General features: G+C 36.0%; 1 protein-coding gene across 1 annotated transcript in view; it reads left to right on the top strand.

Annotated features, from left to right (window-relative positions):
- Nucleotides 1–27,752, top strand: part of NRK (Nik related kinase) — a 134,419-nt gene that overhangs the window by 29,694 nt on the left and 76,973 nt on the right. The window lies entirely within an intron of this gene.

Below are 27,752 nucleotides of genomic sequence, written 5' to 3'. Positions count from 1 at the left end.
ACTACTAAATCAGAAACTCAAACTAGGTAAGGAGTGCTGGTTGTGGGAGCAGGCGAGCTGTGTTTTAACAGATTAGATATTTCTGATGCATGTACCAAGTAGAAGAACCACTGCCTTAGTACTTTCCTTAGTTATATGCCATCCTTGAAGGTGCTCTTTTGTTCCCTTATTGCACATACTACATGTCCCCATGTCAGGCATATGCATTTATATACATTATTTTCCAAGTAAGTTCTTAAAGGATATAGACTTGAGGAAGGTATTTAACACTCTTTCATAATAAAAATAAACTATAAACTATGAAAGCATGTCCTTGAGCATTGACAGAAGCAAATCTCCTGATTCCCCTACTCCCATACCACAAATCCCTAAAAATGTAGAAATACATGTAGCCCTGGTTTTGATTATAGAATTAGTTACTTTTCCTTGCTTTGCATATGTATCCTGTTAGTGAATTGGAAACTTAAGCAATTTGTTCCTTACATCTTAATATACAGTTGAGTAGCATTTTGGGGCTGTCTTCACAAAATTCTTTCTTGGCAAGTTAGTGGTGGCAGCTTAGTGCCATGGTTTGGAGCACTGTAACAGCATTCTGTAGTAAATTTCCCCAAGATGATGGCTTACAATTGACTAAATGGTTCTGCAGAACTTTCAGATCTGAAAACCTGGGCAAGATTTCTCAGAAAGGACATAAGTTGCAGTTGGTAATGGAGTGAGCTGTATGATCCCCTATCCTGGTAGTATTTATAGAGTGAGATACTTTGCAGATGATTTGAGGAACTTCATTGTTTTGCTGCCAGATTGGTCTACTCCAGTTAACTTGGTCAATCAACTTAATAATAAAAAAGAAACTTCATCAAACCAGTTGTTTGACTAAATTAACTCTTGATTAACTGTACGGCTGTTTATTTCATTCAAGACACATAGCCTGAAGACACAGCCTAAGTTCGATATATTCCTAATAAGAAACTGAGGAAACACTAACATCTGCAAGCCATGTGAATATAATTTCATGTTTGGTTAATGGGCTTCAGATGAAACTTAATCATTTGAGTCACAGGAAGCACCAAACTTTTTATAGTCTAGTACACTTCACCTACATTTCTTTTAACCTGAACCCAAGTTGACTAAACCCAGGTTCGCTATGGTCTGGTACATAACATTATAAGTGCACATGTCAGATGATAAATGTTCTGCTCTCTCTAGGTTGAGTTTCAGCATTTACAAGGTAATCTTAAGTTGTATTAGCTCTCCTTATTCTTATTTTAAATAAATAAAACCTGGATTGCTTTGGGCACTACATAGTGTATTGCAAAAAGCAAGAGCTTTGGAGTCACTCAGACCTGGGTTTTAATCCTAATTCTGCCCCTTTCTGGGTGGTATTAGGCAAATTACTTAACTTATCTGAGCCTCAACTTTCCTCATCTGTAAAATTAAAGATGGTACTATTTACTTCACAAGACACAGTGCCTGGTACTTAAGAAGTGCTTGGTAAATTCTAGTTACCCCCTTTTAGGACAAAGGCATCTACACTTGAGAATCTAAATTAATGGGCATAAACATGGAGTTGTCCTGGTGACCTGGGGGAGTATACTGTTTGTCTTCCTGACAGAATCAGTCATGAGTTGTATGTATGGTAATATATCAGCTGTTGAACAGAGGAAAAAATAGAAAGGGAAAGAGCCTGAGGTTGGCATCTCTGTGATCTGATTTAATAACAAGGATAAAAACAAGAGTTTTGATTCAATGAAGAAAACAATACCAAACGGTAAAATGGAAGTACAGAACTCTGAGGAAAGAAGTAAAAAGTAGGATTGGGAGGAGGAAAGGTATCTTTATAATTGAACTAGGGGAGAATTCAGAAATCATTGTAATACAGGGCGTATTGTAATAGGTACTATAAAAAGAGTTATGAATGACAGTGCGAGTTGTGGGAGAGAAGAAGGAAGAGACATATTGATACTATTCTGATTGAGAAGATTGGGAATGGGGGGTTTCTGAAAGCTTTCTCTTTACAACATCTCACCTCCTCTAGTTGGGAGCATGCATAATTGATTATTTCCTCATGTGACTATCTTCTGAATGATAATCTTTAACTTATAAAACAAAAGAATGAAGGAAAATTATTGTCAATAGAAGATATTCATACCTCTCTTTTTTTGAGACAGTAACATTTTTTCATTGTGCTCTTTGACAGAAAGAAGATAACATGAAATCCACTAAACCACTGTGGATATTATGTTTTTTTGTGGAAGATGAAATATATAATTAAGGTATCAACTCATGCCACACTTTTTTTTTATGCCTCACTTTTTAACACCACACTAATGTACCTAACATTAAAGGAATAGCAAATTTAATGGATAAATTAGGATGAGCAGTCACTCTATACCTATTAATCAATCAACAATAGTTATGGTTTTCCTGTGAGGCATATGACCTATGAAAATAATTTTGTCTAATTTTTATCACTTTTTCAAGTTTTACATTTATCAACCACACTCAAAAGGAAAATTCAAGGTGGTAACATTTTTGTTGCTTCTTGTACTGGTCTGTTTTCTGTAATAATTTCTTCAAAGAAAAGTCTTTTGGACAGTTTGTACCTTATGAAAATTGATCTAAATGTGTTGTTTTAGATACATTAATAGTTGCTTACAACAAATCTGAAAACCAAGAGATTTATGAGAAATTTCTGCTGAGGAAGTGCTTAGGTACCTAACAACTCTCATTGGAATTCTTGTTCTTAAAGGAATTCCAAATTCTGGGATTATGTTTATTCTTCACTTTTGCCACTTGATCTTCAATGGTATGTAAACAGTCTGTAATAAAGTAACACTAATGCTCCTGGAATGCCATGAAAAATCTCATTTTAGTCCATTATGTCATAGGGTTAGTGCTCATGTACATATGATGCTAAACATCTGGATATTTGACATTTGAATGTTATGACATGACATTGATATTGCCAATGTGCATGTTCGTTATTTAAGAACCTTTATGGATGCAACAACAGTTGAGAACAACATCAATATTTGTTATGTTTATAGGCCATTCCAGTTTCAGTAAAGTAGAAAAAAATAATATGCCAGGTTGAGAATACCATTGCCATAGGACCACTGACATTTTAGGGACAGAAATAGGGACCTCAGAACCACTTATAGGAATAAAAGTGTCTGATTTTCTTAGATACAGCAGTATCTAAAATTAACTATCCACATATATGAGGCTATTTCAAACATGCTAAATCAAATAAATTTAATCAGTAAGTGGGTTGCTGAGGTTCAATTAAGAAAATTATTTGACTCAACAAATAGTGAAAGGCAGTATTGTATAATCATTAAAAACATGGGATCTAGATTTTCTGGATTTATATCTTGGCTCAGTCACGTGTGATCCTGGGCATATGACCTCTCAATTTTCTCATCTGTACAGTGGGTATAATAATAATCCTCAGTAGTAAATAAGTAATAAGTAGTAAGGATTAACTGAATTTATATATGTAACAATTCCTAGAACAAAATCTAGTACATTGACAGCCATCTAAAATTATTTATTTTTATTGTTTTTATTAGTTATTTGAATCTAATGGCTCTTTGTTGTGGAATACTGGCAATGCAATAATCAGAATATTAAAGAAATTGAGATTGATTCATTTCTTTTTTTAAGCAATCATTATTTTTATTGCTCTAATCTGCTATTAAGAATATAGTATTGCTGGGGGCGCCTGGGTGGCTCAGTCATTAAGCGTCTGCCTTCAGCTCAGGTCATGATCCCAGGACCCTGGGATCGAGCCTCACATCGGGCTCCCTGCTCAGCGGGAAGCCTGCTTCTCCCTCTCCCACTCCCCCTGCTTGTGTTCCCTCTCTTGCTGTGTCTCTCTCTGTCAAATAAAGAAAATCTTTAAAAAAAAGAGAATACAGTATTGCTCTATAATCTTGAATCTAGAATCACACCCCTCTTAAGATATGGGCTTTCAGTTAAGAAGCGAAAGATTGGTAGAGATTCATGTTGCACATTATTCTTTAGCCAGCTACCAAGCAACCAAATGTAAATAATTTATAAATTAAAGCTTGCCTTTTGTCAGAGGATTTGAGGTCATTTAAAATGTTAATATGCATTGTTAAGATTACGATGAAAGATCAGAAACCAATTAGGAGAAGAATAAAGATAATTATCTCAATAATCTAAGATGAGGAAATAAGTTCAGTTGAATAATAAAAATCTGGATTTTCTGGAATCCAAGGCCAAAATTTAAAAAAAAAAGGAAAAAGAAAAACACACCCTACCCAAAACTATGATGGCATTTATATCAATTTGTGGAGAACTATATATTTAAGGGAAAGAAAACTAATTTTTTTGCAATCATATTTCAATTGGTTCAGCCCAGCCAAAGAAAGCCTTAATTTACTGGGGGTTTTGTTACATAAATAACTTGTAGGACAATGAAGGAAATAACAAAACTAGCTTAAAAAGCTATTTCCAGGTGTTTTTTGATAGGTGGGCACACATTCAGCAGGGTTTCACAAATCTTCTGCCTATATTAACCTTCAAGACTGACTCTGCAAAATATATGAATAAGCAAAATTTCCTCTGCCATTTCCTCTTCCTCTTTTGTTGCCACTTCCTTCCTTTTTCCCTTCCTCCATTCATTTTTCTTTCTTCCTTTCTTTGATTTAGTAGAGTGCCTCACAGGATTGTCACCTGAAGAACCTTAGCTGATCAAGTAAATTGACCTATATCTCCTGCCTTTCTCTTCTCTACTTAATAAGGGAGAAAATGGACTCGCATTTTAGAAAGCTTTCCAGCAAAAATGGGATCAAGAGTGTTTTTTGGTTCCCTCACAATTAAGCTAAACATTTAGTCAAAGAGAACTTTCTATTAACTGTAAGTCCATTACCTGCACTGTCAATAGAGTAATAATAAAATACCACCTGAAGGGATTTTTCTGGGATAGTGAGACTATTCTATGTTTTGACTGTGGTGGTGGTTACATGACTGCATGTGTTTGTCCAAACTAATAGAAATGTACACTAAAACAGGTAAATTTTACTAATGTAAATTATACTTTAGTAAACCTGCCTAAAAAAAAGTGTGCCATCTCCATTTCTTTTTTTCTTCTTGGTGTTAGAAAGGGAGAAATGTGGATGGATGGATGGATGGATGGATATCCAAAATTCTATACAGATAAAATTATGTAGTTATAGAAAAGCACTGAGACTGAGAACCTAGAAGCAGAATTTCAGGCTCAGCCACACCTTGAGCTCTTCCAAGTGACACCAATAAGTTTACTTTCCCTTTCTGGAAGTTGTTTTTGCCTCTACAAACTTAAGGGGTTGGACTAGAATCTCATTAAGCTCAGGCAATTCTCTGTCAAGGTGACCTGATTTGGAGGGAGGGTGGAAGGAGAGGTTAGGGAGATTTGTTTAAGTGTCAGAAAGTAAATCATCTGTCACAAAAACAGGTGGAATGGATAATGTCATGTGAAATTTGAGAAACATCTGTTCGCCTATAGCAGTGTCTGGGTCAAGATGGAGCCACCTGGGTGAAGTGATGTATCAGGTTGCCGAAATCAGAATCTCATTGACCCAAGACATTTTGACCAGTGTAAAAAGAAACTATTATCAGTTTTATAGTTTTTAGGGTTGTTTTTACTTTCTTTAATTTCTGGGAATTGTTTTTGTTTTTTTTTTTTTTGGAGCTAGTAGAGGAAGAGGAAAGTTAATTAATGAAGTTATTCTCAGTATAAGAGAAGTATACTTATCTTAGAAGAGTAAAGATTGCCTCTAAGATGAATAGTTATTATTTTATGAATATTTTATTGGCTTGATTTTTTGTAATTGCTTGCTCAAATAGATCTCTTTAAATTAGAGAAATGAGAAAAACCTGTATCATTGATTGCATCAGTATAAAATGTGCAAGAGTAATTCATTGAGCAATATTGAATGTGCTGTAATATAACCTAATTATGTCTGGGAGACCTGGGTTTCCTTTCCCATGCACAAATAGACCTACAAAAAATAGTAAACTTGATAAAATGATAATTTGAAAAAGAAATAATAGGAGCCAAAGCAAACCATGTTCTCTGGTTGAATTTGGTTGTCTTCAACCTATAAATAGCATCTGTAAATGAAACCTACCAGATAAGATTCTCCAGTGATAAGTTAGAGTACTTTTATGTCAATTACTTGTGAATAATTGTATATAGCCAGTGTCAGCATGGTTTTAGTGATTCATAACCCAGCGAGGGTTATGAATTAAGATAAAATAAGATAAAATTAAGATTAAGATAAAATCTGGCTTGAGTTTAGAGAATTGCAGCCACTGAGAAGACTGCATATATCTCAGAAACACACTGGAATGTGTTCCTCAATAGAGTTCAGGGACCCAGGCTTCTATTGGAAAATACTTTAAAAAATATATTACAGGTGTTGTGCACAAACAATGAATCATGGAACACTACATCTAAAACTAATGATGTAATGTATGGTGATTAACATAACAATAAAAAATTAAAAAAATATTACAGATATCCCCGATGAGAGATAACTACTTTATAGTGTTCACTCAACAGCCACATGCATAAGTAGAATTCTTTGCACTACCTTATTTGGTGTTCCTATAATCACATGTTTGATTGTGGAGGGTGGGAGGGTGCAGAAACTTTCTGAGGGGGCAATATGGGTAGTTGGGGATCCCTTGCCACACAGAAAGCTTGTAAAGAGTAATAAAACTGGTTGATGGTAATTCTAATAGCCTAGTTGACCCTGAACCTCTTGAAGGTGAAGTCCTAGACTTAATTTGTTTTTGAAGCTTAAGCCCAGCACCTTTCATTGAATAAATTAGTTGTTTGGTTTTATATTCTTTTAGTGGTTGCTATGTGTCAGGTACCGTGCTACTCCTTTCATGTATGTTCTTTTAATCGCTAAAACATTCCTGTGAGAAAGGTAGCATCATTCCTATTTTACAGCTGAGGAAACAGACTCAGAGAGGTAAAGTAACTTGCCTATGATTGTCACATAGTAAGGTAATGGTATAAAGCTAAAATTCAAAAACCAACATACTCTTTCTACCATAGCAGAGCTTGCTTCACTGTCCAAATAGATTAACCATATATTAATGTGTTCCTCTAATACATTACTAATAATTATTAAACTGTTTCTTTTGCTAAATTGTTCTGTAAACACTAGAGGAAATTCATACTTAATGTTCCCACAGTCATTATTTAATTTATTTTCATTTTTAAGTAACAGCTTTATTAAGATAAACTTCACATAACGTTTACCCTTTAAAAGTATATAATTTGGGGGTTTAGTATATTCATAAATTTGTGCAACTGTGATCACTATCTGATTCCAGAACATTTTTATGACCCACAAAATAAACCCTGTACACATTAACAATCATTGCACATTCTGCCTCTCTCCAGCCTCTGGCAACCACTAATGTACTGTCTCAGAATATTTGCATATTCTGGAAATTTCACATAAATGGAATCACACAATATGTGACCTTGGGTAACTAGCTACTTTCACTTAGCCAGATAATTATCCTATACAAATTAAATAGGGGCATAAGACATTTTTGAAAACAAATAATGGTGCTAATTTTTATGGTTCATCATATTGTTGTATGAATCAGTGCATCATTTTTTATGGCTGAATAATATATAATTGTATGGACATACCACATTTTGCTTATTAATTCTTCAGTTTTGTGGGACATTTGGGTTGTTTCATTGATTTTGGCTATTATGAATAATGTTGCTGTGATGATTCATGTACAAGATTTTGCATGGATATATGTCTTCAATCCTAGTGGGTGTATACCTTGGGATGGAGTTGCTGGGTTATATGGTAACTATATGTGATTTTTTGAGGAACTGTAAGACTGTTTTCCACAGTGACTGGACCATTTTACATTCTCATTAACAGAGAGGAAAGTTCTGATTTCTTTCCATCCTCCGCAATACTCTTTTCCATTAAAAAAAATATTATAACCATCCTTGTGGATATAGAATGGTATCTCATTGTGGTTTTAATTGCATTTCCCTAATGACTAATAATGTTGAGCATATTCTCATGTGCTTGTTGACCACTTGTGTATCTCCCCTGAATCAATGTCTATTTAAAATCCTTTGCTAATACAACTTCTTGATCAGATATATGATTTGCAAATATTTTCTCTTATTCTGTGGGTTTTCATTTCATTTTGATAAAGTCCATTTTTTTGTTTTTTTAAATTTTTATTGTTATGTTAATCACCATACATTACATCATTAGTTTTAGATGTAGTGTTCCATGATTCATTGTTTGCGTATAACACCCAGTGCTCCATGCAGAACATGCCCTCTTTAATACCCATCACCAGGCTAACCCATCCTCCCATCCCCCTCCCCTCTAGAACCCTCAGTTTGTTTTTCAGAGTCCATCGTCTCTCATGGTTCGTCTCCCCCTCTGATTTCCCCCCCTTCATTCTTCCCCTCCTGCTATCTTCTTCTTTTTTTTTCTTAACATATATTTTATCTATATTTTCTTTAGTTGCTCTAAGAAAACATTAGCTAACCCAATGTTACAAAGATTTACCCATATGTTTTTCCTAAGAGTTTCATAGTTTTTAGCTCTTACATTTAGGTAGGTGATCCATTTCAAGTTAGTTTTTGTATATGGTATGACTTCATTCTTTTGCAGTTGTTTCAACACCATTTGTTATAAAGACTTATTCCTTCACCATAATTATCTTGACACTCTTGTCAACAAAAACTTGACTGTAAATATAAATGTAAGAGTTTATTTAAGTTAATTTCATCTAATTATCTAAGTTTTTTTGATGCCTGCTATGAATTTGATTTAGATATTTGAGTTTCGCACTAAATGAAATGGTGATAAGATACAAACCATCCTTACTTGGAGTAAAATAATTATTGAAATAATTTTGTCATCAAGGAAGAAAATTTGAATGGTTTCTAACTTTGAAAATAATTACACTTGGGACTTTGTTACAGTAAATTATTTTCTACTATAGCTTAACCTTAACTGTGAAATGGGTTACCCAAGAGCTAGTTTTGAATAAGGTTATATATAAGTGTTGCCATTGACTGCCTTCTGTTAAATGCAAGAAGAATTTCATATCGGTTAGCCACTAAAATTACAAAGGGGCAAAGAAAAATCAGCCAGATAATTATCCTATACAAATTAAATAGAAGCATAAGACATTTTTAAAAACATATAAGAAGAGGAAAGTTGTCACTCATCTCCAAAATGAAGAAGAAATATATTTTCTATTCTCTGAAATGCTTTTCTTATGATTTTCCTTTGACTGAGATTCGTTTCAAAGAATAACAATGGGTGACAGAATATTTTGGTACTATGATATGGATCATTTGATGTACAAACAAACTATACAGAGAAAAAGTTGGCTTTAAAATGGGTGTGTTTGTGCCTTTAACTTTCCTAAGTCAACATTTACAATGAATACAATTAGTGGCAGATGTTAAAACCAGGGTGGAGGGGCTTGTGCTTATTTGTGCTCTTAATGCATCCAAGCAAGTTGAATAAATTTGTTTCCAGTGGATAATATATTTGTGTAAGAGGGGCACCACATAGTATTAGCTAATTCATACTTAAACTGTCCTTAAGTCATTTGAATGGTGAGTGGCTGGTTTGAGAATTAGGAATTTAGTCATTAAATTTTAAGAAGTAGCAGAAGAGATTATATTCCATTTATCCTGCAGAATAGGCCTGGGAAAAACAACCAATATTGTATAAATGGTGAACAAGGAATAATAGTTAAGCTATGGGATGGTATGATACATGATTTATATGATTTTTATGAAACCTGAGCCCAGGCTTTTGTACCATATTGATTACATTTCCTGAAAGGCAAGAAAGAAAGACACTATGAAAACTCTAGGGGTGATTCTAAGGATGCTGAAGTCACAAACAGTTAAAAAAAGCAATTGTATTATTAAATACTGTTACTATCAGGGAATAGAGAGTTTTGTTCCAATATCCTCTATTTAGATTGGCCAAACTTCAAACTTTTAGGTTAGATAGTAACACACACACACACACACACACACAGTGTTTAAAAGTCTCTGTGAGAAGAAAGTAACCCGTTCCTATGTGTTAAAATTCTAATTGTCAGAGTTCTTGCTGATGTTTAGTCAAAATCTTTCCTGCTTTAATTAAAGCCTATTTATCAGTTTCCTGCAGTCACAGGAGCATCCATGACCTTCTGTATATATTTTTTAAAGAATTTATTTATTCATTCGAGACATAGAGATACAGAGAGAGAGAGAGCGCACAAGCAGGGGGAGAGGCAGAGGGAGAAGCAGGCTCCCTGCTGAGCCAGGAGCCGGACGTGGGACCCTGGGATCCCAGGACCCTGGGATCATGACCCGAGCCGAAGGCAGATGCTTAACCATCTGAGCCACCCAGGCGCCCTGACCTTCTGTATATTTTTTAAAAAGATTTTATTTATTCCTTTGAGACAGAGAGATACCGAGAGAGAGTATGAGCAGGGGGAGAGGGAGAAACAGACTCCCCACTGAGCTGGAGCCCAATGTGGGGCTCGATCCAAGGACCCCAGGATCATGACCTGAGCTGAAGGCCGTTGCTTAACCATCTGAGCCACCCTGGTGCCCCTTTCTGTATATTTGAAAACAATCTTCCAGGTTACCATTAAACCTTCCCTTCACTCAGCTCAACAACCTCAGTATCTCTGAACTTTCCTAGATCCACTTGCCATCACTTTAGTTATTTCTATTATTCTTTATAAAAGAGTGTTCTTCTCTTTAAAAGATAATTAATACTCAAATTGGCTTAAGTGGAGTCGCTTTAGAAGAGTCTGTGTTTTGGGGTTTTTTTGTTTGTTTGTTTTTTGTATTATTATTTTTTTTTTTTAGATGAAAGAGAGAGCCTAAAATTTCAGAATTCTATCTAGGAGACTTCCATTTCTCACCTTGACATTTTTCAGACTGTTTTTTTTTTTTTTTTGTCACCATGTATGATCATATCTGAAAACTATATTAGCAAAGCTTAGGCCAAAGCATTTCTCAGAGGCTTTTGCCGTTGGAGTCAATTTGGCCATTAACCCGGGAGAACAACTTGTTTAATCAAATTGAGTCACTTTTTGCAAGAGGACAATCTAAGCTTTCCTTTATCCATGGTCATTCAATGCTATGCATAACAATATAAAGTTGTAGTTTGGATGGAGACTTAAAAATTGGATTAAAAGGCTTTTTCCCTATTCCTATAAATTTGTTTAGTATATATACTTCAGTGATATGCTGAATTTAATTTATACATCTGAAGGGGCAGAGCTTAGAGTTACAAATTCATATAAAAAGGATCACACAGTTCTTGGTGTTTAAATTCAAAAATCTAAATGAGACACAGATAAAACACAGATACTTAGTTTGTAATGCTGTGGAGTACATCTAGTTACCTCGTAAACATAGAGTAGATCTTAAAATATCTGTGGGTCACTGCCCAGTCGTAACTGGCCAATTCTGCAAATTTACTCACCCTGTTTATTAGAGAAATCTTGTTTGAGCTCGAAGTTTCTAAATCCTTTACAGTTAAAAGAAATAAAGTAAGTATTAGTGGAAAAACTCTGAAACCCTCAAATATACCAAGTAGAAGAAGAAATCAGATCTTTATATAAAATCACAATTTATTTTAGCTGGTGGCAAAGACCCATCAAGCCATTCAAAATTTAATGAAACACACATATGCACATGTACACATATGTATGGTTCTCAATACCTGAATAATCTTATTGGTGCAAATTAGTACTTAAACTTGTTGGGGTAGAAAAGTTAGTTTCCATTGGGTTTTCTGTAAGACAAGGCTTTGTCAGGCCAGAATTAATTCAGGAGAACGAAACTAGATCATTTAGAGTGTCTGAATTTTGCTGAGCAGCTAGTAAATGTTATAGATGCTAAGCAAAAAGAACTAGTAAGATGAAATGCTTTGGCTGCAGACTTTGCCCACTCTCAAAGGAAAGTCGATCTTTCCCCTTCCCTCCTCTATTCCTTCTCCCCCTCCTCCTCATCCTTTTTCCTCTTCTTCTCCTTCTTTTTCTCCCCTTCACTCTCTCCCCATCAGTCTTTGTCCCTTCCCTCCCCCCCCCCCCCCCCCCCCCCCCGGTTTGGACTGGAAGACAGCCTACATCTAATCATCTCATCAGCACCCCCACCCACCTTCACCCAATCAAAGTGGATGGTTCTATACAGCTCCCCCTTAGGCTCCTCTTGGGAGATTCTTTTCCCCTTCAAGATTGCCTTAAACATCTGTTGTAATCTGTGAATCTCCCCTGCATTTAAATGCTTGTTGCACTCTTTAACAACTGCTGAAACATATTGCAGGGGGTCCATTTCAGCATGACAATTATGAAACAATCTCACTGTCTCTCAAAGACCACACCTCCAGTGGTAAACTGGGGAGAGTGAGAGGAGAGATGGTGGAAGGTAACAGTGTTCCTTGGAGAGAAAGCTTAATTTTTGCAGGTACAGTATCCTTCTTAAGGAGGCCCCTGAGCTCACAGTCTTTCAGGTCCTGTCCCATAAATATATAGGGATTTTCTGACTTCTCATAGTTCACAATGGAATAAAGGTATAGCGTATTATAAATAAGAGCAACTTTTAAATTAACTCACTGACAGTGACTCATGACCAAAACAACAGTGAAGACCCTTGGAACCAGAGTACTTTGGTTTGGTGGAAGCTCAGGTGTTGGCTTAGAGAGATAGTAGATTTTTTTTTTTATAATTGTCTTGCTGAATTGGAAACTGCAATATTTCAGCAGCTGTTAAGTGGTGCAACAAACGTTTAAACTCACACAAATGCCAAAGGCTGCTGAGCTACTACTTATGTAAATATTGTAATTTGGGGATGAAAGGAGTTGGATTTTGTGTATTAATAAATAAAATTAGTATAAAGAAATAAATCATCTGCCTTTGCTATCTTTCTTTGTAGTCCTTTATTTCTGTATTTGTCAAATACTTATTAAGGAAAAAGATACTAGTCTACAGCCTTGTAGTCATTGCAATGGCAAGATGATCTTTTCCTCATTTAGATTCTGTTAACATAGCCATTTGTCAGTCAGTTCAGGGAAAAACCAGTTCAGTCAGTTAGTTTTTCAAAGTTTTGCCCAAGGAACACTGCTTAGCCTAGGGAATACTCTAGGTGGCATAGCTCTCAAAAAATATTAAGTCAGGCACTTAAAACAAACCAAAGCAAAAACTAATAAATAAAAGTCAACAGATTTTTTTCATAAATTTTAATTTCGGTTATGAAGTCCCAAATGAATATTTTCTCTTGGCTTAAATATATTTTATTATTGAAAAAAAGTTTATTGCATAATGATGAAATTAAAATTAGAAGTTTATTGCATAATGATAACATTTTTGGTAAAAAAATTTGGTATATGCATATAGAAGTGTATGTAAATGTAACAAAAAATATATCCTAAAAGTAAGTGAAGCTAAATTGCTAGAATTATAAGGAGATATTGATCCATTCACAGTCACAATGACAGTCTTTGATGCCTCAGAATTTTACAGATCTAGTTGACAAAAAATTAATAAAAATGCAATTAGCAAGCTTGATTTCATAGAAATATGTAGAATTCTGCAACTAGCTATTAGAGAATAAACATTCTTTCCCAGCACTTAAGAGACATTTTGAAAAATTGACTATATGCTTGGCTATAAAGCAAACCTTAAATACTAAAAAATCTGTATCCTACAGAACATACTCTCTGGCCAAAATTCAGTGCAATTTAGGAAGCAACAACAAAATCTTCATGTATTTAGAAATTGAACACATGCATATGTACATAATTCATACATCAATAAATATTTTAACATACTAAAAAATTTATTCAATCAGATATTTATCTAATCCAATAATACTTTCGATTGAATAGGAAGAATATTTTGAACCTTATATGCATATCAAGTAAAAAATAGTAAATAAACCTATTGCATAATAATTCATAAATACTTGGTTGATTGGAAAAATGTGTTGTCAAAACAAATGAATATAATAAACAATAGTAAGAAGATTATTTAATGTATTTAGAAGAACACTTTTTTCAAGTCCTTTGGCAGCACTAGATTTTCTGTCACACACTTCCCAGCTCAATGCTTTGCAAACAAGCATTCAATTAGTTTTTGTTGGCTTGAATGCAGTAGAAAATAGTGAAAAACTATACCTTGGTACAGTGTTGATGAATTAATTGAAAATCATTCTTACCCAGTCATTAAAGTAGATTCCCCAACGTTGTCTATTAGGCAACCTGGGTCAATATATTGAAGTTACTTCAATTTAGATTTTGAAATAATTCAGATTGGCCTTCTTGAAAGTTCTGCTAAATTAATGAAGCGTAATATAATTGTTTCATCTTTTCAAAAAGGCAAAGTGACTCCTAAAGCTACATCTTGCAGATGCTCTCTTGTGCAAGTCAGGTATGGGTGAAGTATCTTCTCTGGACTCCATATCTGATTTTAAGCCAGGTATGAATGCATGGTTTTTGAAAGGTCTGATGATTAGTCAAGTGGGGCTAGCTAAGATTATAGACAGGCCACCTAAACATAGTGGCCTAATTCCAGACTAATAATTGGGTTCCAGTCCCTGACTTATACAAACCCACCCTGAAAATAAATCTCATCAAACATATTTTTATTATCTAATATGTCCTAACATTGTCAGGTAAACACTTAACTGGTTAAGGTAATATTTAAACAATGCATTTGTCCCAGCATTTGAATTCACAGAAATTTTTATAATAAAATTATTTTTTCCATTATAAATAGAAATTAAAACATAAAAATACTCAATTATCCTGTTATACCAGTTGTTTTCTTTATATTCTCCAACTATTAGCAGTTTGCTCCATTGGATTTAATCATAGATCCATCCTGAAGCTTATGATTATAACGGTAATATGTGATATTACAATCAATATGAGACCATATAGAACCTATGACCTAACAAAATATAACTGTTATATATAAATTCAAATATAAACTGGGAATTTGAAAATAGTCAAATATATAGAATCTCATTGATTGGGGGGGAATACTGGTCTGGATTTGTGAAATATTTTCAATAGGTAAATCTTAAATATAATTCTAATACTTTTAAGGATCTTGCAACTTTTCATTTGTACACTTATTATGAAAATTGCCACATTGTCTCCTGCATTATGGTAGTTTGTGTATCTTTATTACTATATTAAAAGTTCCTTAAAAGTAGAAATGGTAACTAATTTTTATAATGCCTTGCCTGGTGTCCAGCATATAGGTAGGATTTAGTAAATACTTCTTAAATATGGAAGTTGTGTGAAGGAGTGAAAAGAGCACCAGAGTGGGAAAGGAATCTTGGGCTTAATTGTGGCTATGCTACTAATCTAGGAGATTAGTAGTGGAAAATATAGCAGGAAAAAAATAGCAAAACTATCTGAAGAAGGAAAGAAAAAGTCAGAATTGTGAAGAAGCCAAAGTTGGTTTCTTCATGCTCCCATGATCCCCTTAGATTTCACTTGTTCCTTTCCCTCAAATCTGGGAATCATTGCTACACACCCACATTGCTTCCCCTAACAGTCCTCCCTTGTGTGTGTGTATGTGTGTATACACTCACAGAGATGCAGATTTTATTAAAATATGCAGATATTTTTATATAAGTGTGTATTTTCAGACTTATTCAACCTTATTATTGCCTTTGTCTCTTAGTCTTCCATATTACATTGCTAGATTTGACTTGCCTCAGTGGCTTTCCTCTTTCAGGTAGCCTTAACTAAGATCTTCCTGTACTTGTAGTTTATTTTCCTGTGTACTAGCATGATTCTCTTTTTATCATGTTATAAGTTTCAGCCCAGCATTTTCTGGGTGGCTATATCCCACTGTCCTTTAACCTGAACCTACTTCTGTTTGCCACACAACTCTGAGGAATACACTGAGGGGTTTAACTTTGAGCCTTTTAGTTGATTTTGCACTCTTCAGATTTCATTTCTGTAGCCTTGAAGTAAACAGCCTGTTACTGGCAAATCCAGCACTATAGTAGCCAATATGTGCTAAAATTCCCACCACCTAGATAATTCCATAGGGTTAAAAAGGCCCCCCAAAACAGATACCTCCAGTTAAAATGCACATGTTGTACCTTAGTGAGAAGGGAGGTCACTGGACAAGACCATCTCAATACTTCAATAAATGAAGGTTGACTAATGTTTTGACATTGAAAAGACCAGAGCAGGATCCTGAAGAAATGCGGCAACAGAGTGGAGTGTTAAGGGAGTAAACATCTGACTAGAGCATAGAGCATTATCTACAAAGGTCAATTCAAGGTCAATTCAAGGAGAAGTAGCTTTTAAATCAACCTAGCGGCTAGAATGAGGAGTCCCCATTTTTTTCTGAGGCTGGCAGGGCCTGGGAGTTAGTGGTAAATTACCTCATTGATACTTATGGGAGATATCCTTTACTTTCTTTACATCTATGCCTTATAGAATTGATTAGACCATAAGGGTTATTGGTGTTTCTAGGCCCATCTTCAATGGAAGCCATTTTTCTCCTATGCTTTTTCAGTCTTTTATACTCCATGCCTGTTCTCTTACTCTCTTAACTTTTCCCACTGCTACTTTCTTTTCCATTTTCCCTCCTTCTTGGCATTTCCCCAAGGTTTAGTTCCATCCCAGTCAAATGCAGATGCTCCTAAGGTGCCTTTGAGAACCGCTAAACACAACTATAGATTGTGGAGACAATTCTGTTTATAAGGACTTTTTTTTTTTCTGTAACGCATCAACATCCTCCCCACCTTAGCTTCATGTTAAGAGTTGTTGTGTTTGTCCCTCTGTGATAAAACTGGGAGACTTGAGAATCCTGTTTTGATTGGATAGATTTTGAGGTAAAGCTGCTTCTTTTGGTTGAGTCCCTCTCCTTCACCATCACCCATCTGTCTCAGTGATTTTCTCTCAACTAGTTGTGCTGTTTAATAGAATTGGAAACACTGCAGCTTACATCTGTCTGAGCAGATGGAATGCATTTTGCATGAGAGTTAACTGATTCATGCATTGCATAAAGAAAGCAATCTGTGTTAAAACACTGTGACATTGTAATGAAGCATTATCTGTTGTGTGCTGAAACCTGTTTGCTTATAGAGGGTTTAATTCTTTGCCTTTGCCCATGCCCTCACACACCACCCCCATGGTCAAGCCCAGAAAAACTTTAAAGACAAAAAGCATACTGTGACAATGGGAGAACATGAAAACTGAAAGGAAAAAAATCTTGATACAAAGGTGGCTCTTGATAGCTGAGTTCCCTTTTATTTTTGTAGTGTATGGTCATTCTGAGAGAGAAAAAAGAATATTGTGGGGGAAGGAGGCTTCCCATATGGAGAATAAATTGTCATCTTTCACTAGATCATGATTTTACTCTACTTTATAAAGCATTGGGAATGTTTTTAGAGTGTTTGATGTAGTATGGACCCTAGTCTCAAAGAGTTCCTGTATAGTTTCCTTAACATGAGCACATTTACAGACTGTGTCTTTAAACTTGAATTTGTGACCAGCAATGAAGGTTTTATAATTTCTAGCACCAACCCTCAGTACCTTTGTACTTCTGTCCCCTGTAGACAGTGATGTGCTTCTCACATAGCAGTGCATTGAGGTCTTTCCTTAGTTGCCTACTAGTAGCTATTCATTTACTTCCAGCAAATGTTGTATGTATCCTGCAGCCAAGAATGCTGCACTTTATTTTCTATTTTGTGCAATTCACTGTTTGAATGCTATAACGCAATATAGAGCAGTTCCATTTGCAAATGATGTTATTACATATTTTGACCTATCTTTCCCTGCAGGAGTAATAACAAGGGCAATAAAACTCAGTTGAAGCTGCTGTATAAGCACACATAACTGCCTCAAATTACAGGACAGTTTCTAAGCTACAAAGCCACTGAAACCACGAAGGCCCTCTTCCGACTCCTTTCATAGTTCTAATAAGCATGACCATGAATGTCCCATATTTCTGGATGAAGAAAAACATTATTCTGTTGGATTATGCTGGTGGTTCAGTAGCTTTTTAACTACAAAATTTCTGTTTCGGTACATATTCTTTGGCTCCATTTAGCTAAGGTTTGGGTAATTTGGGGGTTCGCCAAGAAAAAAAAAAGAGGTGAGGAACTTGGAGCTCTCAGCATCTCATGTACTCACAGTTGACATAACCACAACGGGTATAAACAGCAGACCTTTGGTGAAGAAACCTTGGGAGTAGTAGCCACGGGTTAGGGGAAGTATGGATAACAATTAAGTAATACCACCTGACAAACCGAATTTGTACCAATTTGGCAAGAGCCCTGGCAATTTTATTACTTTTGTAGGTTCATGCCCTGACCTTGAACATTGAACAGCTCATATCTTCTCCCTTGAGGCTCTCTGACTGAAGAGAGCTCTGAGGAATTTTGAGAGGCTTCACGGTGGAACCACAAAGATGATTATAGGATCAGGAAAATTAAATTAACCTGTGGACAAATAATGGCCTTTGAGTTCCTGGAGTACTCTGCTGCAGTGCAGCATTTCATAGTCTTTGTTAGGAAACCCGTGTGTATCATGGGGCACATTGGACTTTGAGCTCCCTCTAACTCTTTTACCACATAAGCTGGCATAAAAAATATCTGTGTACTTTCTACTATCACACACACATATACATATAAACACCTTTGCCCGTACATCTCCCAATTTAGAGCTCCATGTGGAGACTGATTTGGTTTAGTTCAACGCATTTGCTGAATGCTGGTTATGTGCCAGGCATTGTGCTAGACTCTAAAGATATATAGAAAAAAAATTGCCTCTAGAAAGCTGCCAGTCTAATAATGGAGATGCATAGGTAAATAGACTACAGTTGACCTTTGAACAAGGTGGGGGTTGGGGCACCAACCCTCCACATAATCAAAAATCCATGTATAACTTTTGACTTTCCAAAAACTTAATTACTGATAGTCTACTGCTCCTGACAGCCTTACTGATAATACAAATAGTTGATTAACACATATTTTGTAAGTTATATATATATATATATATTACATATATGTATATATTATATATACTATATCATATTATATATAATAAAGGAAGCTAGAGAAAATAAAATGTCAAGGAAATCATAAGGGAGAGAAAATACATTTATAGTACTCTACTGTATTTATTGATATTGTAAGTTTCATATATTTATCGAAAAAATGTGTAAATAAGTAAACCTGTGCAGTTCAAACCTGTGTTGTTTAAGGGTCAACTATAATTAGATAAGAGGAATTTATGAAGCCTCAGGATTATGATGTACCAGCTTATAATGTAAGTTTCATTTGTGTTGCTAAAGCAGTTTGAATGCAGATTTATTCCTATATTTTTAAAGATATGACATTTCTTCATAGTGACTTAAAAGTGACAACTGTCTCATAAATAATATATATAAAGTCCAGCAACAATCTCTTTGTTATTGTTCTTGAAAGAAGAGTAGTTCCTGTGCCCCCCACCCCAGAATTGCAGTATTTGCCCTGAAAGTTATAGCATCTTGATTACGGAAGGCTTCAATCCTAAAGTGCCAAGGTTAAAATAGTATTTATGTAACTCCAGGCTTTATCTGCTCAAAGCCAGAAATATCTGCTGCTGCTTATTCTGAATTCTCTCCAAAAGGAGAAAGTCACACCCAAAATGAATGTTCCAACTTTGATACACTTGGCTGTATCAAAACTTTTGTGATGATGGGGTGCTCATGCAAATATCAAATCAGAAACTCTTTTCAGTGCTTTTTGTCAGCTAAATGACTATTGCCCCTAAATCAAATGTAATGAGCATGATTTCTGTGGCCTAGCAAAATCCCACTAGGCTTTGTGGGAGTTATACGAAATGTGAGTCTTAATCTTGTCAGTTACCAAATAGTACTTATCAAACATTTACACATTTGTGAGTTTCTTAAAACTTTTAAAGCAAATCTAAAGTTGAAGTCTGTGGAAATCCCTTAAGGAGCTCTACAAACAGGCTGCATCTCTTCCTTTGACAATCTTTAGAAATAAATAAATCTTACTGATGGATAAGGTGTGAGTTGAAGGGTGACTGACATGTTCCCTTTATGTTCCCAACTCTACCCACTCATCACTACTACCAGTGCATGCTAGATTCTCTCCAATCTTGGCCACATCTCCAAACCCTAACTGCTCCAAATCCATCAATCCCTTTGGGGTTGTTGAGCTTGCTGGTGGTGATTAAGACTAAGAAGGGAAACAAAATGAAAAGACTTCCAAATAATAACTAAACCACCATTACTTCTCATTTCAACCTAAAGGCCCTGCTTAGAGGCATGGATATGGACTTGCTAATCTTCGAAAGTCCTCTCCAGCCTCATGTCTTCATTTTCCTGCCAACACAATGCTGACATAAACTATCCTGTTAGCCATATTGTCTCATCCCTCCACAGCACAGCACAAAGTACTCCCAGATGCTGTTTACGACTGCACTCTTGGTGGCCTTGAAGCATCACTTGGTTTGTTTGCTAGGAGAAAGCTGGCATTCAAACAAATGACTAGAAGGACAAAACTGTGTGAATAAAAAACAAGGTTACCAAATGGGCATGAGTGTAGTGAGTGCCTTGTGGCCTTCCGCCACCACAAAACCAATTGAAAAGAAAGAAAGAATGCCCTGGGGATTATGTGGTTTAGATTTGCCAACAGAAGGCAAAGCAAATAACTGAAAGGACAATGTAGGAAGTGTTGAATAGTTGACAGTCTTTCCACAACAGTTTCCTTAATTGCATGATTAAAAATAAAGTTTTTAGCCTAATCAAAATTACAAGGCCATCAAGGACTGTCTTGTATTCTTTCTGGGGAAAAACATAGTAATTAACTGCCACAGAATGATGGATTTTTCCAACACAGCTGTCACAACTGCTATTTTAAATCGTTTGTTATGGTTTAAAATGTGTAATCCCCAAGAAATTGATCATTACTGCAATTCAGTACTGGTTTTTCAGTGCCTTAACCACTCTGAGTTTTGCATTCAGACCATTAACTAACAGAAGCCAGTCATAAAATACTAAACAACTAATGGTTAATTACTCCATGATCATTTCTGTCTTATTTTCAACAAGATTTTATTTTAAAAAAATTGTACACTGAAGTTTCTAGCATGACAAAAACAGGTGCACTCTGGCATCCTTTTCTTTTCATCTCTCTCTTTTATGGCTACTCCCACTTTCTCATTTTCTTTTCTTCTTTGGTGGCCGTGCCTTATATTCAACATTGTGTCATAGCCTTTGTTCATGGCGTGTCATTCATTGGGTCCACCCTACCCTTCAGAATTTGTTAAAATGTTACGCCAGCTTTATGGTCCAGTTGATATTCTACCTCTTCCAGGAAGCTTTTCAGTTACTCTATTCATCATTCACTCAACTATTATTTATTAAAATTGTCTTATGTACCAGCCATTGTGATAGGCACTAGGGATACCAAAATAAAAGAAATACATTCCAAGACTTCAAGAACTTTTATGTTTCACCGGATTTTATTGATGGGGTGACTAAATCCTTGATAAAACTATGTGCTTTGTAACTAGACTTTATTACCTTAATGTTTTTTTTTATTATCATTGTCTTATGTAATTAATTTACCCTTGTATTGTCAGTGTAGTTCTGTACTTATAAAGGATTTGAGAAGACTGAGTCCTACCTAGGGCTTATCACCTATTCCTTGCTCTACCACTACCCCTCTCCTTTCTCTCCCTTCCATGACTGCATCTATCTCCTAGATTTGCTAATAGAAATAATGAATAACTGGAACAGCTATTTATCTCCATCTGAACAGGGCCAAAGGCACAGGACAAGCCTACAAAACAAAAATGGAAATCTTAAGATTTAAATCTTAAGGAAGTATGGTGGACTGGTTGGTCAGTTAGAAGTCAGCAAGGCTAAGTCTCAAGTGACCAGAATACTGACACTTTATAATTTTCTTCTGCAACAATAGGGTAACTTATACTCTGATTCTGGATCCCTAATGTACAAGTTGACCTGCTTTATTAGTTTTGAGATATTTCCCTAAATTGGAAGTAATCTGAAATGTAGTAATTTGACTTTCCAAAAATAAATTTGAGAAGTTTGGTGTTTAATGAAAACTAGTACAAGTCCACTTGTAAACTAGAGAATTCTTTTATGACAACCCCTTCATTTTTTGTTATGTATATCAAGATATTCCTGCCTTGATTTTTGTTTAAAGCAGGCACATATACCTTTTAACAATGTTTTTATGTGACCAGTATTCTAAATTCAGGAACATGCCAAATTTTCTATTCATAAGACAGACCCAGAATGCTAATGTTCAGCTTGGAGCCATTGCAGAGCAATAGAGCAGTAATAAACTGTTGCCTGGGGGAAGCAGACTAAATAATGCTGCTTATTTCATTATCTAAATTAATTATTTAAGAACACAAATTCTTGCTAAGTTGAAATCAACACATTGAGGACTTTATGTTCTTTCCTGGATAATTTCAAATGGTCCTGGAAAAAGAATACACATTTGTCCCAATTACTGTATTTTATTTTATTTTTTATTTTATTTTTTTTTTAAGATTTTATTTATTTATTTGAGAGAGAGAATGAGAGACAGAGAGCACGAGAGGGACGAGGGTCAGAGGGAGAAGCAGACCCCCCGCTGAGCAGGGAGCCCGATGTGGGACTCGATCCCGGGACTCCAGGATCATGACCTGAGCCGAAGGCAGTCGCTTAACCAACTGAGCCACCCAGGCGCCCCCAATTACTGTATTTTAGAGTACAGCCCTAGAAAATAGTTGTAAGAAATAAATTACTCAGGGATTATTTTAGGATTTTATTTAAGACCTTCACATGCCATCACATATTCATTCTCGTGAACCCTTTGAACTGTATTTAAACTGTATTTGGGGCCCAAGAATTCATGTTGTCAATTATTCTTTGCATTTGGTTTTATTCTCTAATTGTTTCATGTGTATACATCTTAAAAACTGTAAATTCCTCTAATAAAATTGTGACTTGGCACATTTTGTCTTTTCACTTCTCCAACCCCCCCTCGTTTTTACCTCCCTTCACACTTTGAGTATCCCTTCTCACTCACCTTTACTTTGTTCTGCATTCCAGGCACCTGATACCTTCATTATGGCTAAGCAACAACCTTTCCTGGAACTCTTCAGACTCTAATCCTTTCCTTTCTCCACCTTCTGCTTCCATCAACACCTAACTGTTCATTGCGATTCTTGCAGTTATCTAATCTGATCATCTAACTCCTGCTAAAGTGTTAATGACAAATAATAACTCAGTGTGTCTTTCTCTCAGCTAACATTTGAATAATCAGGGAGTTTTCTTACCTTAATAAAATTGAGGACGTATGAATGATTTTTGTACTTTGTGGCAGGTGGTGAGGTAGAGGGGGGATTTTTTTGAGTACTTGACCTTCTGTTGCCCCTAAAATCATATTGAATGAGCTTGATGACAAGACAAAGAGCTGCCTGAGGTGAAGATATAGATTACTTGATTCTGAATGTCAGTAGGTTTGAGCTTCATGTCAAGAATGGCTACAAATCATTGTTACTACATATCATCTTCTGTTACTCAAATATGAGAGGGCCTGTGAGCTTACACAATAGATTTAAGCAGCAGTTTCTTTTCTTATAATAGAAATAAGAGCTAGGAGAATTTTCTTCTCTTTGCTCTGTGATGCTTGAGAATTTATTAAAAAGTCATTCTTTGCATGCAAACTCTGTTTCAGGAATCTTTGTTAATCCAGTACAACTAGTGACTCCTGCATAATACTAATGGTATTATTGATGGTAGAAAAAAAAAAAAAAACAGAAAAAACCCACATTTATAGTTTAAGGCTTTCTTTGTGATTTTACTGTATAATATTCAAAAAGACCAGTGAGAACTGTGGGGTTATTTAACATTCAGTCTAGAATCCAAAATGAAGCTTCTTTTAGCATCTCTATGTGTGTTTTCAACAAATGCTGTTTAAAATTAATTTCTTATAAAACATATATTGTAACTGAAAAAAGGTACATCCTAGAAATTGGATTTGCTGGTTTTGGTTCAGTATCTCATTGAGGGAGACAACCTATGACATGGCCTTCAGCTGAGATCACAAAACAGCTTCTATACGGCCATTGAACCACAAGATGGCACCACTGAACAATTAGTTTATCTCAAGATGACTTGAGGTTCTCTAGATAAATGATGGAGGATAGTGTTATCCCTTTTCAAAACCAACATCAGACACTTCTTTTTTTTAATTAATTTTTTTATTATTATGTTATGTTAATCACCATACATTACATCATTAGTCTCTGATGTAGTGTTCCATGATTCATTATTTGCGTGTAACACCCAGTGCTCCATGCAGAACGTGCCCTCCTTAGTACCCATTACCAGGCCAACCCATCCTCCCACTCCCCTCCCCTTTAGAACCCTTAGTTTGTTTTTCAGAGTCCATCGTCTCTCATGGTTCATCTCCCCCTCCAATTTCCCCCCCTTCATTCTTCCCCTACTGCTATATTCTTCTTTTTTTTTTTTTTAACATATAATATATTATTTGTTTCAGAGGTACAGATCTGTGATTCAACAGCCTTGCAAAATTCACTGCGCTCACCATAGCACATACCCTCCCCAATGTCTATCAACCAGCCGCCCCATCCCTCCCACCCCCCACCACTCCAGCAACCCTCAGTTTGTTTCCTGAGATTAAGAATTCCTCATATCAGTGAGGTCATATGATACATGTCTTTCTCTGATTGACTTATTTCGCTCAGCATAACAATCTCCACTTCCATCCACGTCGTTGCAAATGGCAAGAGCTCATTCCTTTTGATGGCTGCATAATATTCCATTGTATATATACACCACATCTTCTTTATCCATTCATCTGTCGATGGACATCTTGGCTCTTTCCACAGTTTGGCTATTGTGGACGTTGCTGCTATAAACATCGGGGTGCACGTACCCCTTTGGATCCCTACATTTGTATCTTTGGGGTAAATACCCAGTAGTGCAATTGCTGGGTCATATGGTAGCTCTATTTTCAACTTTTTGAGGAACCTCCATACTGTTTTCCAGAGTGCCTGCACCAGCTTGCATTCCCACCAACAGTGTAGGAGGGTTCCCCTTTCTCCGCATCCACTCCAACATCCGTCATTTCCTGACTTGTTAATTTTAGCCATCCTGACTGGTGTGAGGTGATATCTCATTGAGGTTTTGATTTGGATTTCCCTGATGCCGAGCGATGTTGAGCACTTTTTCATGTGTCTGTTGGCCATTTGGATGTCTTCTTTGGAAAAATGTCTGTTCATGTCTTCTGCCCATTTCTTAATTGGATCATTTGTTCTTTGGGTGTTGAGTTTAAGAACGTCTTTAAAGATTTTGGATACTAGCCCTTTATCTGATATGTCATTTGCAAATATCTTCTCCCATTCTGTGGGTTGCCTCTTTGTTTTGTTGACTGTTTCTTTTGCTGTGCAAAAGCTTTTTATCTTGATGAAGTCCCAATAGTTCATTTTTGCCCTTGCTTCCCTTGCCTTTGGCGATGTTTCTAGGAAGAAGTTGCTGCGGCTGAGGTCAAAGAGGTTGCTGCCTATGTTTTCCTTTAGGATTTTGATGGATTCCTGTCTCACATTTAGGTCTTTCAACCATTTTGAGTCTATTTTTGTGTGTGGTGTAAGGAAATGGTCCAGTTTCATTCTTCTGTATGTGGCTATCCAATTTTCCCAACACGATTTGTTGAAGAGACTGTCTTTTTCCCATTGGACATTCTTTCCTGCTTTGTCGAAGATTAGTTGACCATAGAGTTGAGGGTCCATTTCTGGGCTCTCTATTCTGTTCCATTGATCTATGTGTCTGTTTTTGTGCCAGTACCATACTGTCTTGATGATGACAGCTTTGTAATAGAGCTTGAAGTCCGGAATTGTGATGCCGCCAGCTTTGCTTTTCTTTTTCAACATTACTCTGGCTATTCGGGGTCTTTCTGGTTCCATACAAATTTTAGGATTCTTGGTTCCGTTGCTTTGAAAAAAGTTGATGGTATTTTGATGGAGATTGCACTGAATGTGTAGATTGCTCTAAGTAGCATTGACATCTTCACAATATTTGTTCTTCCAATCCATGAGCATGGAACGTTTTTCCATTTCTTTGTGTCTTCCTCAGTTTCCTTCATGAGTATTCTGTAGTTTTCTGAATACAGATCCTTTGCTTCTTTGGTTAGATTTATTCCTAGGTATCTTATGGTTTTGGGTGCAATTGTAAATGGGATCGACTCCTTAATTTCTCTTTCTTCTGTCTTGTTGTTAGTGTATAGGAATGCCACTGATTTCTGTGCATTGATTTTATATCCTGCCACTTTACTGAATTCCTGTATAAGTTCTAGCAGTTTTGGGGTAGAGTCTTTTGGGTTTTCCACATAAAGTATCATACCATCTGCAAAGACTGAGAGTTTGACTTCTCCTTTGCCGATTTGGATCCTTTTATTTCTTTTTGTTGTTCGATTGCTGTGGCTAGGACTTCTAATACTATGTTGAATAGCAGTGGTGATAGTGGACATCCCTGCCGTGTTCCTGACCTTAGGGGGAAAGCTCTCAGTTTTTTCCCCATTGAGAATGATATTCGCTGTGTGTTTTTCATAGGTGGCTTTTATGATATTGAGGTATGTACCCTCTATCCCTGTACTCTGAAGAGTTTTGATCAAGAAAGGATGCTATACTTTGTCAAATGCGTTTTCTGCATCTCTTGAGAGGATCATATGATTCTTGTTCTTTCTTTATTAATGTATTGTATCACATTGATTGATTTGTGGATGTTGAACCAACCTTGCAGCCCAGGGATAAATTCCACTTGGTCTTGGTGAATAATCCTTTTAATGTACTGTTGGAACCTATTGGCTAGTATTTTGGTGAGAATTTTTGCATCCATGTTCATCAAGGATATTGGTCTGTAATTCTCCTTTTTGATGGGGTCTTTGTCTGGTTTGGGGATCAAGGTAATGGTGGCCTCATAAAATGAGTTTGGAAGTTTTCCTTCCATTTCTATTTTTTTGGAACAGTTTCAGAAGGATAGGTATTAATTCTTCTTTAAATGTTTGGTAGAATTCCCCTGGGAAGCCAACTGGCCCTGGGCTTTTGTTTGTTGGGAGATTTTTGATGACTGCTTCAATTTCCTTAGTGGTTATAGGTCTGTTCAGGTTTTCTGTTTCTTCCTGGTTCAGTTTTGGTAGTTGATACATCTCTAGGAATGCATCCATTTCTTCCAGATTATCTAATTTGCTGGCATAGAGTTGCTCATACTATGTTCTTATAATTGTTTGTATTTCTTTGGTGTTGGTTGTGATCGCTCCTCTTTCATTCATGATTTTGTTGATTTGGGTCATTTCCCTTTTCTTTTTGATAAGTCTGGGCAGGGGTTTATCAATCTTGTTAATTCTTGAAAGAACCAGCTCCTACTTTCGTTGATCTCTTCTACTATTCTTGTGGTTTCTATTTCATTGATTTCTGCTCTGGCCTTTATTATTTCTCTTCTCCTGCTGGGTTTAGGCTTTATTTGCTGTTTTTTCTCTAGCTCCTTTAGGTGTAGGGTTAGGTTGTGTATTTGAGACCTTTCTTGTTTCTTGAGAAAGGCTTGTATTGCTATATACTTTCCTCTTAGGACTGCCTTTGCTGCATCCCAAAGATTTTGAACAGTTGTGTTTTCAGTTTCATTGGTTTCCA

This window comes from Phoca vitulina, unplaced genomic scaffold, assembly GCF_004348235.1.
Source record: "Phoca vitulina isolate PV1807 unplaced genomic scaffold, GSC_HSeal_1.0 scaffold103, whole genome shotgun sequence".
NCBI lineage: Eukaryota > Metazoa > Chordata > Mammalia > Carnivora > Phocidae > Phoca > Phoca vitulina.
The sequence above is the reverse complement of the archived record's forward strand: the minus strand, read 5'-3'. Positions and strand labels throughout refer to the sequence as shown.